General features: G+C 38.4%; 1 protein-coding gene across 1 annotated transcript in view; it reads right to left on the bottom strand.

Annotated features, from left to right (window-relative positions):
- The window catches only part of LOC144373912 (tRNA (32-2'-O)-methyltransferase regulator THADA-like), a 71,273-nt gene that overhangs the window by 1,046 nt on the left and 52,149 nt on the right, over window positions 1–18,078 (bottom strand). The window lies entirely within an intron of this gene.

Genomic DNA, 18,078 nt, shown 5'->3' on the forward strand with positions numbered 1-18,078 from the left:
ACTTTGAAAATGCTTTGAGATTTAATTAGCAAGTGATCTCACTCAGCACAGCACAGTCATTTGTCAGAAGCTTCCCTGGCTGTCCTTCCCCACCCCATCGCCACCCCTCCAATGCACACACTCTGTGTTATAGTGTGTTTTATGTTACCGAAAGGGCTCTTATATATAAATGTTTCCTTTCAAATACAAATAACTCTGACATGGTTACAGATGTTTAGTTTCCAATTAGCAGTAACCCTACACTCAAGAATGCCCCTCCTTTTGCTCCTGACCTTTTGCAAATGATGATTTCCCAAAGGAATCTGGCATCCATACAGGAGAAAGAATGGAAAGTGGGAAAAGTGCCAGAACTTTCTGCTTTCAGATACCCTATACTAGGGTACTCTCTAAACCCAATAACCAGGTTAAAAAGCAAAACAGAACTGCTCAAAAGGTAATGTAATTGCCAAAGAAGAAAGAAGCCATTTTTAAAGTAATATTTAATTAAATGACATTAATTATAAAGCAATGATTAAATGTAATTTCAAATTTCCTCCTAGTACAAATTGTTTAAATGGAAGGTTAGATGATAGTTGGATTTACATATATATATATACACTAAGCAAAAACACATTTCCAGGTTACCATTTTGCAAGCTATTGAGAGGAGGGAGCTGGAGTAGTGAGAAAATTTAGAACCTGTGACTACCAGGATAAAAAATTGGAACATCTGGGTTTTCACTCTGCTTTGGACACTGAGTTTTTTGAGTTGGCAAGTCCCAGTAACCTCTGAGTCTCAGTCCAGTTGAGAGGCGTGCAGTAATCTACATCCAGCCCTTTGATGTCCTCTCCAGGAAGCGCTCCAAGAAGGTACTTTGGAAACACAAAGTTGTTTCGATGCACTGTGCCCATGGCTTGCCAAGTGCTCACACTGCTAAACTGCTGGCCTCTAGGTAGCCCCAAAGAGAGATTTAAAATCATGGGGTAATTCTACACTGTTTTAAAAAGATATGATAATAAACTGATGACATGAAGACAAACAGGTTCTTTCTTTGTCCTCTATTAACAATGATGAAGAAGAGTTTCCAGCCTCTGTTTGTGCTGCACTGCTGGGGGTTGAACTCAGGACCTCACACCTGCCAGGCAAGTGCCACTGAGCAATATCCCCTGCCCATCTACAGCCTTTCTGAAAAAAAAGAATACCCTCCATCTCCCAGACTCCACTTCTTCTGTAAAGTAAAGCAAACAAATTGAGGTCTTGAAGGTCTTATAAACTTTTATCATTGTCTGAAAATCATTTCCTCAATAGCCCTGTGTGTACTCTAAGACCGTTCTGGGCATCTACAAAGCCTACAAGACATGCAGATACTAATGCCTTTCAACTTCTAGTCTCTCACTCCAATAAATTCATTCCATGTTCACTTTATGTATTTATTTAAGATGTGGTTTTGCTATGTTGCCCAGTTTGGCCTTGACCTTCTGGGCTCAAGTGATCCTCTTGCCTCTAGCTGGGAACACAGGCCTGTGCAACCACACCTGGCCCAATGTTCATTTTAATCACATATTTGTTATCCTGGCATTGTGTGACAAGAAAAATGATGTATTTTTAATTACAATACTTGTATTCTGCAATTGTATAGTTCTTGGCAGTTTATGAGATGCCTGTATACCTGTAATCTCTTTACTATGCAACATTCCTGTAGGACAAGAGGGAATTAACAGGTGAAAAATAAGATAAAACTCAGGAAGGTTAGGTAGACCCCCTGCCAGGATGTGTAAGCAGCAGTGCCCAGGACAGAATTGTGATCCATGGCTCCAAGGGAGAGTTCCTTGGCTACCCTAAGCTGTTGTTCACAACAGGAAGTTAAGGAAGCATAAAAGTATCTACCAGATATAAAAACACACGCTCATGCCAGGGGCAGTGGCACTAATCTATAATCCCAGCAGCTTGGGAGGCTGAGGCAGGAGGATCCAAGTTCAAAGCCAGCCTCATCAACAGCAAGGGACTAAGCAACTCAGTGAGACCCTGTCTCTAAATAAAATACAAAATAGGGCTGGGGATGTGACTCAGTGGTCGAGTGCCCCTGAGTTCAATCCACCTTCCCAAACACATACACACACATTCATTTACAAGAATATGGAAAATCTCCAAATAAGTTCAGTTTTTTATAAACATTTTCAGGATTATGAAAACACACTGGAGCCTAATATAAACTATGGACTTCCTCAAAAGAGAGACTTATGAACATGTATATGTACACACACACACACACACACACACACACACACACACACACACACACACTTTCCCATATAGTTTATCCAGGTCAAGAATCCCCAGATTCTTTGGCACACACTGGATGGCCACACAGTGTGGCAGTCAGGTGTGTGCTCTATTTCATGTGATATAAAAATGGAATTAGGACACTGCTCACGGGGAACCACTAGCTCAGGGAATACATGCTGGTCACAAATCTGTGGTACCCACAGAGACACACATGCTATGGAGAAGGATAACAAAGGGAAGTGGGAGAGAGAGTTGGAATGGCTTTCTGGAGGAGAGAGTACCAAGGTATATATCATCCTTCCAACCTTTGTACCTAACACTTCAGATACCAGGCAAGTTTAGAATGCAGTATTCTGAGCACAGGAGAACTATTCTGCCGAGACCATTCTAATTTCCCCTTTCACAGGGCGCAGCGGAGTACTTATAAGGTGTTTCCCCTTGTACATTCACCCTTTGAATTGTTCCTTTCCTAAAGAATTCAAAGGTTAAGTGGCTGCAGAGCACCAAAAGTGTTTCTGCCCACCCAACCTATAGGGAGATCCGCTAAGTACCCACAGCAACCTCAGTCTTTGAAAGTCTTAGTTGGTTTCAGGCTCTAGCCAATATCCTCTTCAACTCTTCCTCACTAACATAATTATTAATGCTCCCCTGGTTCCTCCTTAATCCAAGACCCTACCTCCAGTGCTGAGCTTTGATTTTTAGGCTATACTCTCTATATAGTAGAGGTCCCCAAAGTTCAGATGATGATGGACAGGAGCCCCGACTTAATAAAAGTTAGCACTTTGGGAGCTGAGCTGAGTTCAAATAAGCTGTGTCTGACTACCCTCACGATACCTACTGAGGGAATTCAAGAATGCCTGACCATTAATATTTCTCATATGGTATGGCTGCCTGGTTTTGGAAAATGGTCACCCACTGGCAACCCACAATTGGGATTACCCTTTTGCTGAAGGTAGGGTAAGACTAAGCAGCCTCCTGGTCATACTGCTCATTTTGGTTTTTGTTTGTTTTTTAAAAAAACTTTCTTCCTATATTTATTTTGTCAAGCCAACTACCATTTAATCTGTAATTCCCTGAACACTTGCAATGAATGTCCTTTCACCCTTGCATCCTTGGGAAACATCTCATCTGAACTCTGCTAAGGAATGACCTCAGAGTCAATCACTGTGCAGGTACTGCACTTGAACAGTTGGCTTTCAGAGCAGGGGGGGACTCATCTACCTTTCCCACAGTATCCCTCGGGCCATCATGTCTACTAGAATGAAATGATCTTGAGAGCAGAAACAGGATCTTCATAGAGCACACAGGACAGGAGTCAAGAACATGTTCTGGAATCCAGCAGACCTAAGTTTAAATCCAAGTCCTACCACTTACTACTGTGTGACCCTGTACAAGTGAGTAAACTTTCTAAATTCTTCATATACCACATAGGGCCTTGTAAAAATTAAATGAGATAAAGCATGTAAAACACAATGCCTATCAGACAGTGATCAAAAAGTGGTAGCTATTATCAAATCTAGTAAGTGGAATAATGTGAAAACTTAAAACCTCCATTAACATATATACACTCTCTCTATTTTTCTCCAGTGTTCTGTCTCAACAACTGTCCAGGAAACAGCCCTGCCTGTACCAAAGAGGCTCTTCATGCTTACTACACCTACCCTTCTCCCTCCTCACCAAATGAGCTGCAACAAGGGGCAGGAAGCTGGGGTTTCTTTGGCACCTACTGACTATTCTCTGGGTTCAGAGTCCAAATCTATTTTCTGTTGATTCTGGTGATATTCCACCAGACTTCTTTTTCATGTGGTTTAAATATTGCACTGAGGAAAGCATGTGCTTTTAAAAGCATGTGTATATACATATACATGTATAAAAAAGAGAAATACTAAAAAAAAATAAGTTTGTATCTAGTGAATGTGAAAAGGCAGTCATTCTCTGTGTTTTGGTACTATTAACCATGTTGCAATTCCAGGCATCCCTAAAACCATTCTCTGCATTCTTGGAGAATACAGCAATGGTCAAGGTTGCCAGATTCTCTACTTGTCCTTCCTAGACCCATTTTCAAGTCATCAAAAGATCTACCACCACCTGAACTAATTGCTCCTTTCCTGTAACTCAAAAAAGTTGCATTTACTGTAATTGTGCACTCTGCACAGCTCATGAATTTATTTATTTAAATATATTTCTTAGAAAAGCAGTGGGTTCAGAACTTTTCAAGTTTGATTTTCTAAAGTCCTTCATTTGGGTATTAAGGGGAAAGTAAGAACAGTAGAGAGTACTGAGCTAAAAACTGTACATCTCCAGAAGTCTGAGTGGAAAGCCTTCTAGATCTAACAAACAAAATAAAGCAAAAATTATTATGCTTTTGGGGCTGGATTGTGTCTCAGTGGTAGAGCGCTTGCCTAGCACAGGTGGGACCTGGGTTCGATCCCCAGCACCACATAAAAATAAAGGCATTGTGTTGTGTCCATCTACACCTATAAAAATGAATATTAAAAAACAAAACAAAACAAAAAAAAACTATTATGCTTTTGAGGTAGAATGTTTAGTGTAAATCTCTGGACCTACCAAGTAGCTCAAAAGTAATACTGCTCTTTAAAAATTAAGACTCTTCATCATGTTAAAACCTTTCTAAAGTATACTTTTATGGCAGTGACATTTTATGCTGACAATAATAAGCCATGATAGAATATTTTAAAACTTCAGTGCATGATCAATTGGAACAAGCTAAACAGCAGCCTGGGCCTTAGCAGATGCATGATTTTGAGGCCACCTTGACTCTGGCTCTCAGTTACCAAGGCTTTTGTCCAGGCTGATCTGCCACAGAATATAAATTCTAGGCTATGAAAATGGGAGCTGCCAGGAGCTGGGGAGTGGTTTCCATCACCTTGATATATCTCTCTCTTTTTTAAAAATTAATTAATTTATTTTAGTTGGATATATATGACAGAAGAATGCATTTGGATTCATTGTACACAATTGCAACACAACTTCACATTTCTATGGTTATACATAATGTAGCAAGAACTGGGCACAGCACTCAGCCACATAATGTGGCAAGGACACAAGGTCACAGAGATAATGGCTGCTAGCATTCATGCCATTCCTTTTAGTGCAAGAAAATAAAGTAAGGGAATTTTTCCACCAAAGAAAGGGAAAGGTTTACAGTGTGGTAGTTATTTTTAAAAGCTTTTGGAAGAATGTGTTTTAATTATTTAGAATTACAGCCAGGGGCTGGGGGTGTAGCTCAGGAGGTAGAGCACTTGCCTAGTATGTGCAAGGCCATGGGTTTAATCCCCAGTATGGGGGCTGGATAAAAAGCCACAAAACAGAATTACAACCAGGTATAGTGAAACATACCTGTAATCCTATCTATTCAAGAGAATTATGCAGGAGGATAGCAAATTCAAGAGCAGCTGAGGGAACATAGAGAAACCTGTCTCAAGCTCAGTGGAAGAGCACTTGCCTAGTATGCCAAGGCTCTGGTTTCAACCCCCAGTACCCACCCCACACACAGAAAATCGGAATTACTAACATTCCTTCTCCTCCTTCTTCTTCCTTTTTCTTTGTGCAGAATTGGGAATTGAACCCAGGGGCACTCTACCACTGAGCTGCATCCCCAACACTCTTTGTTGTGTTGTTATTGTTGTTTTGCAGTAAGGGAGATTGAACCCAGGTATGTCTTACCTCTGAGCTACTCCCCTGCTCCTTTTTACTTTATATTTTGAGACAAGATCTCACCAAATAGCCCAGGTTGGCCTTGTACTTGTGAACTTCCCACCTCAACCTCCAGAGATCCTGAGATTATAGGCATGTGCCTAGCATGATGCCCACTGTGTCAAATATTTCTTAAATAAATGAAAGGATGCATGATTTCTGTATATTAACCCCTTATTACTTATTCTTATAAAAACAGAGATGAAGTATGAAAATTATGTTTCATTTAAATTTTTCATCATTTTTTGCCTAGACAACAACAAATGCAATTTTGAAAATAAATCCATTGGTTATCATGGGGTGATACTTTTAAGTATTTTATCCCACTTTTATACTCAGATAAACCCTATACAACAAGTACACAACATTATATAAATATATATTGGTTTTTCACTTTAGTGGGAACATGTACAAAATGATGAGTCCAAATAAAACATAACCACAACCAAATAAAAGGCCTTATACTGATTTCTTTCTGTCATGACTGTGGATGTGGAATCCTTTACAAGCAATTTAGCCCACTAATTCCAATGGTTAGAATTCGTATTTGCAGACCCCATTCACAATGAATTGACAGCCTAAATATGTTTTCTACCAATCCAATTAGTCTTTAACAAAACAAAGTCTTACAGCTTTATAAAGTACTACCTTTTAAAAGGCAAATCAGTCACAGGATTTTGAGCCAAAGGCATTTACCAAATTGTAATCTTTCTTCAAAATATAGAACCCATATCATACTGGGCTAGGTTCCACAAAGGATTTGGCAATGTCCCCTGCTGTCCTCTATCATCATTGATCACTTCAGGTCAAATTACCCTTCAGTCACTTGAAGTATCATATTTATTTAGAGAGAAGTTCAAAATGCCTGAATAAAAATCTTTAATATTTTTAATGACAAGCAAAGATAAACATAGGTCAGAATCTTCATGGGCTTAGGAAAAAATAATAAGTCATCAGCTTTAAGGGACTATTTTGGTCATGTGAAACCTTCTCATGAAGCAGAAACACATGGTTTCCTTTGTGTCTCTTTTAAGTGAGATTACTTTTGCAACATCCTAAAATTAAAATATTAGTATCTAACAATGTAGCCAGAGGCAAGTTACATAATGTCCTCTCATATTCCCTTCTGTAAAAGGTTATTTTAGGAGAAGTGATCTCTACAGTTTCCTTCAATAACAAGATCCTATAAATCAATGGGCATTTAAACAGTCCAGGCAGATGGCTATCTTTTTTTTTATTATTATTATTCTCACATATCTTCATGGTCTATCTTGACTTGTTCCATTGCTTAATCTCATAATAATATTGATGCTGATAATAAAAATTTTATGCCTAACACTAACCATACTCAATCTCCTTATAGTTGGAGCCAACATCCTCCAGTTTGGGCAATCTGTGGAGTTGGAGAACAAATAACCAGTGTTTTCTACATACAGGAAAATCTTTCATTAGCTCTACTGAAATCCTGTCATTAAAGCACCCCTGACTCTTCCCATCCAAGGGCCACAACAACCCAAGTCCTTTAATCACAGAAAACCTCCTCTCTAGAATCTAGTTAATTATTTTACCTCTACAGAGAGTTGAATTAATCTGTCCAATACCATCAGCAAAAACAATGATTGGTGCTACTGCTGGATGAGAGAAATTTGAGCATTTCTTTTAATATGATTGCTCTGTAGAGATTGCAATTGTTTTTGCTGAAGTTAATTAATGCCCCGAATGACCTTCCTCATATTTCGTAGCAACACTTCAAGCTAAAATCAGAAAGAATGACTTTTTAAAAATCATAAAGTACAGGAAAAGTCTTGAAAAATCCCAAGAAATTGCACTTTTTTTTGCCTGGAAAAAATAGCACAAAAGAGCAAGGGATACTAAGATGTTAGCAAGAGACCCATCCCAGGGAAGATATCTTCTCTCAAATGAAAACTTCAGTTAGGTAAACTGAGTCATACTTCTGCATGCCTACAGTATCCCACTACAGCCAGCCCTTTTTAAAATAAGTCCAGGGAAAGTTTTACATCCTCCTTTGGTTGACCCATGCCCATGTTTAGACTGCCACAGTCAAAAAGTACTTCCTTCTGTGTAAGTAGACTTCTTCTTGATATAATTTAATTTTGTTTTTCTGGTTCTACATGCCAGAGAAATAAATGAATCTATGCCTAAAAGACTTGATCCCAGAATACACTCGAAATAACAAAACAAACAACCCAGTTAAAAAAAATGGGTCAGGGGCTGGGGATGTGGCTCAAGCGGTAGCATGCTCACCTGGCATGCGTGCGGCCCGGGTTCAATCCTCAGCACCACATACCAACAAAGATGTTGTGTCCACCGAGAACTGAAAAATAAATAGTAAAAATTCTCTCTCTCTCTCTCTCTCCTCTCTCACTCTCTCTTTAAAAAAAATGGGTCAAAGCTCTGAACAGACACTTCAACAAAGAAGATATATGGATGGCACATAAACACATGTAAAAGATGCTCAAGATCCCCAGTTGTTTGGGAAGTTCAAATTAATACCCCAAGTAGACATAACTACATACTCACTAGAAAGGCTAAAATGAAAAACATCGAGCACACGAAGTGTTGGCTAGGACATGGAACAACTGGAACTCTCATACTCTGTTGGTGGGAATGTAAAATAATACAATCACCTTGGAAAACAAATTGTTCAATTTCTTAAAAAGTTAAACATACACCAACCATATAGTTCACCCATTCCACTTCTGTATGTTTACTCTAGAGAAATGAAAGCACGTCTAGAATATGACTTGTACATGAAATCTTCATAGCAACTCATTTATAATGGTCCCAAATTGGATACAAGATAAATGTCTAAAATGGTTGAGTACATAAATAAACAGTTGCATACATAAATAAATATATGGTAGATCAATATGTTGGAATTCTATTTGATGATAAAAAGGAAAAAAAATTCATGGGTACGTGTAACAAATGGCTGAATCTCAAAATAATTAGGCTGAATGAAAAAGTCAGACAAAATAGAACGCGTACTGTATGATTTCATTTACATGAAATACAAAGAAGTGCAAATTAACTTAGAGTGACAGAACCCGGAACAGCCAATGCCAGCAATGGAGTGGCTGTGTAAGGACTACAAAGGGTGAAGGATATGTTCACTATCTTGACGATGGTGATGGTTTTAGATTGTATATAAACTTATCAAACTATACATTTTAAACATGTGCAGTTTATGTCAGACCTCACTGAAACTGTTCTTAAAGAAAATCCTATCATATCCACTAGAAAAGTTGAGGTCTAATCCTGTCTTCTTTTCTCTTCTCTTCCTCTAGCCCTATCTCTGGAACATCCTGTCTTCTCTCCCTCAGATTAAACAAGTCCAGTTATTTCTTTTAAACTTTTCCAACCAGAATTAACTTTTCCTTGTGCTCTCTTAAAAAATCAAATCAATAAATACTTAAGTCCTAATAATCACATAAGAACTAAAAACCCAAAATGTTTTTAGGACAATGTTCTGAAGCTTCCACATGCTCTCTTCTAGACAATCTCAGAGAGATTAAGTAACTTGCCCAAGCTCATAAAGGAAGTGAGTGAACAAGCTGGATTCAAAGTCAGGTTCCTCTAACTCAAAAGCCTACACTAGGAGCTGGGGTTGTGGCTTAGCGGTAGAGCGCCCGTCTAGTACATGTGAGGCCCTGGTTTCGATCCTTAGCACCACACAAAAATAAATAAATAAAATAAAGGTATTATGTACAACTAAAGAAAGAAAAAAAGAAAAAAAGCCTACACTAATATTGAAACTGATGCACTCCAATTCTAAGGCATTTTTACCATCAAAGAATTGAGCAATAATATATATTAAAAGAAATTCAGCTGTATTACTTTTAAGTGTACATACAACTCAAATTATTCAACCAAGAGATGCCAAATCTGATGGACCGTCTTCAATAAACTCATCTGCATTTGGTGGTACAATTTTCCATGTGAGCTATTAAGGTAAATCAGATTTTCTCTTCTTCTTGAGTAGATTAAACCAGTTTTATATATTAAATACCCCCCAAAGTTGCCTTTTCCATAGCAAAAAGGTAACTTTGATTCAAACCAGTTTGAATCATCCCAAATTCTGAAAAAACCAAGCCAAATCAGTGACTGTCCTCACTGGATATAGTCCAAATAAATGCACAATGGAAACAGCTGTGCAAAGTCCAAAGATGAAACAAAAATGAGCACACACACGTACCCTGCCACTAATTAAAAATGTACTAGTGTTACAAGTATACAGTTTCAGTGGTGGTGTTATCTTTGTTCAGAAGCATGGTACATTATTGTAAAGCTGAAGCTATCTAGCATTTAATTAGGTTACTAATTCTGGGGAGACTCATATTACCTTCAAGTCTTTTCCTGGATTGTGACCATGCCTTAATGTATTAATTTCATGATGACTACATTTTAAGATGGGGCACATTTAAATGCAGAGTACTGGTCACATTCTCCAAAATGTCCACATGATAAGATTTTAGCTATGTATAGTTTGAGACATTTATTAGAAAAAAATCACTGTTAATTCTCACTCCTAATTTTAATAGTCAAGAGATATTTTATATTGCATTTTAAGTATAAGTTAGCATTTCACAGTCTTCACCCAAAGTATAAATACAAATATCAACAGAAACAAAAAAATCATTAAGTGACATTCTGTATTTCCATTTGTGTCCAATCAACTAATAAATTCAGCCTTAATGCACTATCATCTTACTCCCTAGCTCTCCTTTATGCGTATCAGAAATAAAATAAAGTCAGTGTAAAATGTATGAGTCATTATTCTTCAGTCATGCCAAAGCCATAACCTTTAACCTAAGATTACAAATAAAGTGCTATGTGTGAAATTCAATACTGTTTTAACTTTTGGGTGTTGAGGTCTAATAAATATAACATTTCGGAAGAAAATTAAAACATTCTGGATCAATTCCATTCATTTTCATGATTTCCTCAGTAGATTTCTACGGCTTTGACTAAGCTTGCTAGTGTGCAGATCTGGGATGAACTAATGAAGTTTGGCATCATTTAGTTTATAATCTGTATCACCATTTAGTACAAGGCACAGAAATGTTCATTCCCCTATGCACTTCAAAGTACTTCATTTATTATCTAAACAGTTATTCTGACAAAACCATTAGTCAAGAAGAAAGTAAAGATATATTATTTTTTAAACGATGCAACTTTCACACTAGACTCCTTTAACCACCCATGCTATTTCTGGCAAAGTTTTTATTTCCTAAAGAATACATCCCCTGTCGCCATTCCAATTTTTTCTTGCCTATGAAAAGGCCAGGGCTTGTTTTTAATTAGTTTTCACTCAAAGTGAGCTTTTATATATTTCAAGATTTACCTTAACTTTTCCCTAAGTCCCTCATTTTTCTAGCCTCTTCTAAGGAAATACTAAATTTAAATATGAGCAAGCGCCTGCAAAAATCAAATTGACTTTATCAGCTAACTTCAAGTGATGACAGCGATGAACCAGGAGACATGCACACAAGGTAAAAACAAGACACTTTACATTGGAGCTCTGAGCGAGGGCTTCTGGAGTTAATAAGAACTAAGTTTCATGATTTAGAATGAGGTATATTCTCTTATTCGCTTTTTCTTTCTTTTATTCTTCAAATTCGTACTGCAGGTATATTACCAGATAACATGCTTGTAGGATTTTGTCTTATGAAAAACACAATGTTCTGGTCTTCAGAAGCCCACATCACCAGTGAGCTGAGAGGGTGGGTTGAATTATGTCCATAGTCTTGTTAGCAAAGATGGGTTGGGCTGCAGACCAAACCGAATAAAACAACATGAGGTCAGATATGAACTTGTTTAGTAAAGAAACATAACTCTGTCAACCATTTTAGCCATTTTTAGGAATACAGTTCAGTGGCATCAAGTATATTTACTAAAACTACCAAGTAGTATTACTTTAGATTCAACTGGACTCCAGCCTCAATGTCTGGATATACAATCACTGCTTGATGCTCATGGCTTCACAGAGATAAATGTCATTCTATTTCCAGGTAACTTCCTCAATATTCAGAGCCAGAGCTCAATCAGCACAGTATAGTTGTCTACTGAGGTGAGGAATAGGCTGCCCAAACCAAGCACTTGTCTATTTCCTTCCAGATGAAGATAGAAACTTTGATCTTCTCTTCCTTGCCATTAAGCAAAGAAGGAACCCACTATTTCCTGACCTTTGGGAGTTTTGCAAACTTCAGACTGCAGTTCAGAACACAGATAAGAAACTGTCCAAGAAAAACATGCCCCAAATGAACAGGATATAAACAAAGCTGTAATAAGGTAATTAATGGTAGGGACTTGACTCCCCTCACTTTGCTTCTCTGATAACAATCTGGCATTTTATCAGCATCCTCTTTATCTGGAAGGATTCACTATGTTCTGCTGCCTGGAACTATTCTGGGAGGGGACAAAGACATGCTTTCATCTTGGAAAGGAAATGGAACTACATCTAGAAGGGGTAAGGAAGAGTCAAAGCCGTAAAAAGACCTCCAAGTCTTTGTTTGAGAGAAGGGAGAAGTAAATGGAAAATAGGATGCCCTGTTTCCCTGAAAGCATAGAAGCAAGTTCTAATGGGAAAGAAGTCACAGAGTCCTCAGCCAGGCCACAAGAGTGATGACTGTGCTTCCCACCTTTGTTCCAATTCTGCACCTTCTCCCCATTGTCATCTAATTATCTTTCTTTCAAAACCAAAGAAACTTAAACTAATTTATATCATGGCATAAGTGACTATAATAACATAAAAGTCATTTACCTCCCACTGTGATGTCCATTTTCTTAGAAGGGATGAAATCCAAATACTAAAAGAATAAAAGTCTACCTGAGTCTTTAAGACCTGGCTTAAGATGAAGGCTGCATTTGAGATATCTGGGTGGGGAGAGGGCACTGCCTAAGATTTCTCAAGTCATTTCACACAGGTTGTTACTACATTGGGCAGGGTGTGTGATAAAGCTGGCCCTGGTCAATGACTAGAGTGGGTTTGATCTGGCCCCTCTAATGGTTTCACTTCTACGAGAAAAGGGAACTGCTATGGGAGAATTAATTTATAGTAAAGAATGACGCCTTGTTTCCCCTCCAAAACATGGCCTCTCCACTTAAATCTCACAACAAGCAGCCATGGATTGGTTATGGAAGAACTTGGGAAAAATAGGGCTTTGAATTTCCTATCCTATTTAGGCCTCAGGAATATTTATTCAAGGTTGAGCCAGGGTATCTGGCCAATTCCAAACCCACAGCCTAGGGTTTCTAAATCAGAGTGTGGATTGCCCAGTGACACTAGTTCCCTTCTGTCAGGCTGAGTAGCAATCCTGTGGAGTCACCTATGTTCATACTCAGGGCCCTGGTGACAATTCACAGTGCTTCAGGTAAGGAGTAGGGCATAAAGAAGTGGCTCTGCTGGCTGGCTTTCAATAGGGAGTTCTATCAGGACATGGTATTCTAAGGCTGCCACTTTAGAGATGTGTTCAACCAGGTAGCAGAATGCTGATCCTTCTCTAGTCTTTCTCCTATGTCCAGTTGCAATCTCTTATGAATTAAATTCTTAAATATCTTAAATCATGTAGTTTTTAAAAAAAGGTTAAAGAAAATAATTGTATTATATTAGTTATATAATACTGAAGCTTAGCAAGAAAACCTGTTTCTCTTCACTAGATTTATACAAGTTATAGTAAGTATAAATGAATTCTACTTCACCGAAATGGAGCTGCACCTTCAACTCTCATTTCACAGGAAAGAAGGAATCTTTGTGGGAAAATAAATAAATAAGTAGCCCGGCAAGAACCAAACCAATACTACTCACCCATCACCCACACAGACAGCTCATGGGACTCCCTAGATTCATGTTTGAAAATAGTTTCCAGCCACTGCTTTGAAAATTATTTCTTTTCTGTGTGACACATCCTTCAGTAACAATTCAGTTTTTCCTTGGCTACCTAGATATATTTCCATAGTTTGTGCCAAAACAGATGACTTCTTCCTGTACAGTTCTAATAATCAAAAAAGAGCAGATTTATTTGTAGAGCAGCAACTTTCATACAAATATATACTTTATTAATGCTCTCACTTTATATACTGAGCAGGAAAATCTCACTACTGGGGTCATGCCTAATTTTCATTCTAAGGCTGAACTAAAGTTTCCCTATGGGGGCTGGGGTAGTGGCTCAGTAGTAGAGTGCTTACCTAGTGTGAGGCCCTGGGTTTGATCCTCAGCACCACATAAAAACAAAAGCATTGTTTCCATCTACAACTATATATATACATACACACACACACACACACACGATATTTATATAGAAATATAAAGTTTTCCTATGTGTCTAAGAGTTTTCATCTACAGCTGAGAGAAATCTTTGATTTCTTGTAGCTGGTAGTCGGGGCACAAATGGCCTAGCCAAGTGTTCTCCCTGCTGCCAAAAGCCTCAGAGGAGCCTACCTCGCCCTCAGTGTGCCCTCACCTCAAGTTGGTGAAGGAGGGAAGTGGGACTAAGCACAAGGAAAACTCAAAACTAAGGAACCAAAGGAGGTTTTAACCACTTCATAGACCTTATGGTCAGCCAAATGCTCCTGTTATGTATCTGTCAGAGAAGTTCCCCAAAGTTACTACCTGCAATTTGGAGTAACATTAGTAATTTAAACACATCACTGATTCAGATTTGAGTTTTTCCAAATCAGTTCAGAATTACCATATATGAAAACATAGGTAATTTTATAAATTTTCATTGAAAGCCTTGTGATTCTATTTTCTAAGAGAATAAAAACAGGGATGATCAGAAAGGTTACTGTATGTGAAAGTACTTTGTAAATTTCAAATTCTACATAAATTTTTGTTACTATTGCTTTTTTCTTTCCTTTTAGCAACTCTGGAGATTCTCAAAAGTTATGTAAGATTTCAACAGTGGAAACTTAACATGACACACGGAAGACAGATAGGAAACATTTTTTAATGGTTTAAAAGGTATGCATAAATAGCAACCCACAAATAATCTCATTAAGATTTTATGCTTCTTAGCCTCAAGTTACATTTTCTATTTACTAAGACACTTATAACTGCAATGACCCATGATTTCCTATACTAAGGAAATTTTCTTTTGTAAGAAATTCTCAGAACTTCAGTTAAGCCAGTTTTATTTAGCAACCTGTCAAAACCACTTGGACCTAACTGCAACTTTTTCTTTTTTTTCTGTGGATTTCAGATTAGAAAAAGAGACCACTGCCAATGCAATGCCCAAGGGGGCAAGTGTTTCAAGAAAGAAAAGTCTAAATATTTGTTATTCAAAACCACAGGTTAACTCTGGCACGTGGAGAACTAGCTTGTCTTACATCACAGAGCATCATGGATAGCTAGTGGAAGGACTTGCTATGGGGTGAGGAGTTAGGATAGCCAAGACAATGGAAGATGGGTTCTGGAGTCAGATCACCTGGATTCAAATCCATGCCTTATCACTTACCAGCAGACTGAAGTAGGGCATATTTCTAAATTTTCTTCTGCCCAGCCTTTGCCCTCCCTCAGTAATAATAACAATGATAATAAGCTCACAGTGACTTTTGTGATGATTAAATGAGTTAGTATGTGTAAGGTTCTAAAACAGTGCCTGGCCCATGGTAAACATTTGCTAATTGTTATCATTAATCACTAATTAGGATGAAAAAAATCAGAGTACGAAAGATAGGGACAAGAAGTGTCACAGCACATCATGACAGAACCCTGGGTCTGACTCAACACTGCATTTTTCTAGTGCCTGACACTTTGATGTTCCCAATAAATATCTGTTGAGTGAGTGACTCATAGTCCCTGACTCCTTCCACAGTCATTTTTTCACTGTGGACATATTAGATTTATTCCTTCTGGACTCTGGAGTGTCATCTTTTTTTTTTTATCTCCAAAGAAAGTTACCAATGCCTGCCACTTGCTACCTCAAACTGATGATAATCAATATAAGAAAAAAAAATCATTTCACACTCCCTAAAGGGCTTTGGGAAGAAAGTGATATATATATTTTTAAAGACAAATGTTCCTTTGTTATTGAGTAGGCAGGAGGGCTGGGCGTGTAGCTCAGTGGTGGAGTGCCCCTGAGAGGTACAGTGCCTAGCAGGCATCAGGTCTGGGTTCCATTCCCAGCACTAGAGGGACAAAAAAATGAAGAAGAGAAAGAAGAAGGAGGAGGAAGAGAAGGAAGAGAATAAAAGAAAAGAAAACCGAGCAAGCATGAGCAGTCAGTTACGGTGGAGAAGCTTCTGTGAGTCCAGATTCCATCATTTTCTTTGGAGAAGGGAACTTCTGCCAGGTGGATGGAGTGTGATGTCAGGCATTACATGTGACGAGGAGAGGACTGGATGTTCAGCCCTCAGTGTGCCAAGGTAACTGAAACTGCTAACTTATGGGTGCCTGTGGCACAGGCAGAAGAAGCTGTCCAATAGGTGGTACATCACTATAACCCCAGTGATTTGGGAGACTGAGGTAATAGGATTTCAAGTTTGAGGCCAGCCTCAGCAACTTTGTAAGATTCTAAGCAACTCAGTGAGATCCTGTCTCAAAAAAATAAATAAATAAATAAAAGGACTGGGGATGTGGTTCAGTGGTAGAGTACCCCTGGTTTAATTCCCAGTTGGTGGGGGGCAGGGGGGGTGGGCAAGCTTCATTTGATTCTATGAGTTCCAGATCTAGAATTGACTTATCAGTGTAGGTGTGTGGCAACTCCAGAGTGCATAAGATCGAAAAAGAAGTGGGCTGAGGGCAGGACAAAGAGGTGCATCAATGTCTGAAAGGCAACAGGAGGAAGCAGAAAGAAGTGGCCAGAGAAGGTCACTGAGGAAAGAGTATCATATGAAAGGAAGTTTGCAATAGTGTCAACTCCAGATACAAACCAAAAAAGATGACTGCAAAGCATCCAATGGCTTTTTTAACTAGGAGGTCACTACAATTTCACCTTTCTAGATACAGTTTCAGCACAGTGGTAGAAGGAGTTGGCTGCAGTAGTCTGAGGAATGATTAGGAGGGGAGGAAGTAGGAGCCTATGAACACAGAACTTTTTCTAACATCTGACCACAGAAGATGGACTGCAGACCTCTCTTCTCTTTCAAACAAGAGATGAGACCCAGGATGTTAGACAAGGGCACAGAACAGGCCCTCAGTAAATATATTTAATGGTGATGAAGAATTGTCACAAATTCAAGTGATATGAGAACACATGGTGAAACAAATGCTTATTAATGCTGACCTATGACCATTTACTCTTTTCTCTCTTTCATGAGAGGGGCCCATCCAATTTCATATATATTTTACATATTTTCAATTCATGTAGTCATGCAATAGTGCAAAAATTCTCCAATGCCAATAAATAAACTTCTTGATCATAAACATAAAAAAAGAGAACATATACTATAAAAAAGAGGATGTCTGTAACTGGCTTGGAGGGAGACAAGCAGCGGAATGTCTCAATGTTCCAGGTGAGTGAGAAAAATAAGCTAAGGAGGAACAAGCAAAAGCATGCAGGTCACAATGCATCTAGTCCAGCCAATGTGACTAATGAAGCTTGTTTTAACTAGATTATAAATGAAGGAGTCCCTGCTTAGCTGAGGTTTTGCTTTCTGCAATTTCAGTTACCCATGGCCCAAAAATACCACATGGAAAATTCCAGGAATAAACAATTGATACGTTTTAGTTTGTGTACCATTTTGAATAGCATGAATAAATTTCATTCGACCCTGCTCTGTACCACCAGAGACGTGAGTCAGCCCTTTGTGCAGCATATCCACAATATAGATGCTACCCACCTGTGAACAGCCAGCCACCTCACTTATCAGAATGACCATGGCAGTAATGAGTGCTTGTGTTCAAGTCATAACAACAGTGATGCTTGAAATTCAGATATGCCCAAGATAAGATGATTCCTAAAAAGTAGAAGTTCTCAACTTAATAAGGAAAGAGAATAATCAGGTTGGTGGTAAGATTTATGATAAGAACAAATGAAGTAGTCCCTGTGAAACTGTAAAGAGAGAAAAAAGAAATTCGTGCTAGTTTTTCTGCCACAATTCAAGTTACAGCTATAGTGTGTGGTATTATAGTAA

This window comes from Ictidomys tridecemlineatus, unplaced genomic scaffold (assembly GCF_052094955.1).
Source record: "Ictidomys tridecemlineatus isolate mIctTri1 unplaced genomic scaffold, mIctTri1.hap1 Scaffold_521, whole genome shotgun sequence".
NCBI classification, from domain to species: Eukaryota; Metazoa; Chordata; class Mammalia; order Rodentia; family Sciuridae; genus Ictidomys; species Ictidomys tridecemlineatus.